The following is a 1,857-nucleotide window of genomic DNA, read 5'->3' as shown; positions in this document are numbered from 1 at the left end:
GAAGAAGATATAACGATTGATACTGTAGTACTGGAGATAGTGAGTAGAGTATGAGCAGAATAGTTACTGCAATAGATGTAATTTTTGCAACAGTAGGGTTCATAAGACACTGGCAGAGTAAAACTCTAACATGAAAGCTGCCGCACTGGCGTAAAATTAATTTTTATGATCCTATCCTAAAGAGCAGCGTATTCTCTTCCGGATTAATTCGTGATGGTTGGATATTATAAATAAAATAATAGCTGATTCATTAGCATTATAAACCAAGAGTGGAAAACACGCACTTAGTTAAAATCAGCATACGTATAAATAGCAATGGTTATTGAGTCGGTGGCTTATCCCTCGCATGCATTTTGAATTTCTCATCTTTATCGATAGAACGAGCCAATTTACAGTAATTGGTGCGGTAATACATGAACGTAATGCCTTATTGAATATTTCTAATCAATAATTTGATCAGCTGATGTCTGATACTGCATACAACTGACGAAGCTTGCTTCTATCACTAGCGAATAGAAATAAAGCTAATTAATCCGGTAAGTTATGCGAAAATGTGTTCCGTATTATTTCTATTTAGAAGTTATCACTAGAATAAGAATGCCGGTAGCAATCGTTGCCAATGTTGTAATGTAGAAACTAGAAGCTACGTATGCCATTGAGCGTTTACCCAGTGTATTCGATATGCATTTCTTGCGTTATTTATTATGCTTAGAAGGCAAAAGTTGAGATAGCCTTCTTTTGTAGATGGTTACTGCTTAATTAATATTGAACAACATTAGCCAGCGTACTTCATCGTAGTTTCATGAATAGCTGTAAAGCAGATCGCAAAGAGCGGAGACATGCTGTCGTAGATCAAACCTTTATTGAATATCAAAGACTGTCTTCTACTCTTTGTTGTTCGAGCGTACAGCGAAAGCATTTGACAAGTAATGGCTTTATTACGGACTGACTCAACGATTTGTTTGTTGCATGTAAGCAGCAAGCATTACCGCTAAACGATTTAAGTTGAAATGTCGATCATAGTTAATCTACGATCATATAGAGTACAATTAAGTAGATAGAATTTATTAGTTCATTATCCTCCTAAGAATTATTACAACACATTAGTTGATTTCTAAATGTATCATACTAAAATCATAGTCTACAGCTGTCAGAACGACACTGTAATTACTCAAGATACTTTAATAGTTGAAGCTCGTAGTAAGTTTTGCATAGCTCTGTTTATTGGAAAATCCTTAGGTCTAATGCACTGTATATAGACTCTGGTTAGCTAATTCGTTCTAAATTGTTGACTATGTAAGTCAGGATTTCAAGAATTTCGCAAATCATAACTTTTTTGAATCTGTTGACGTACGGTACAGTATATAAGTCCCTCGTCATTTTTATCGGCGAGAGGGGGGATCCGATATATCCCCTATCCCTTATACTGTAATTTTGAAATACGTATACAATCAGTTTAATCGATTCAAAATTCAAATGTATTGACATACCCTTTGCCTGCTATGTGTCGCTATCTCTTTGCTACTTATTTGTAATAAACTGATTTTTTCCCTGCATTTTCTATCCATCATTTGATGAACTGGATATAATATCGGAATATATTACAGATAGTAGATAATAAACCTCTGCCTTGTATGTGTCACTATCTCTTTGCTACTTATTTTTAATAAACTGATTTTTTCCCTGCATTTTCTATCCTTCATTTGATGAACTGGATATAATATCGGAATATATTACAGATAGTAGATAATAAACCTCTGCCTTGTATGTGTCACTATCTCTTTGCTACTTATTTTTAATAAACTGATTTTTTCCCTGCATTTTCTATCCTTCATTTGATGAACTGGATATAATATC

The sequence above is a fragment of the Trichoplax adhaerens genome, genomic scaffold (genome assembly GCF_000150275.1).
Source record: "Trichoplax adhaerens TRIADscaffold_5 genomic scaffold, whole genome shotgun sequence".
Lineage (NCBI taxonomy): Eukaryota > Metazoa > Placozoa > Uniplacotomia > Trichoplacea > Trichoplacidae > Trichoplax > Trichoplax adhaerens.
This window is presented reverse-complemented; position numbering follows the sequence as displayed.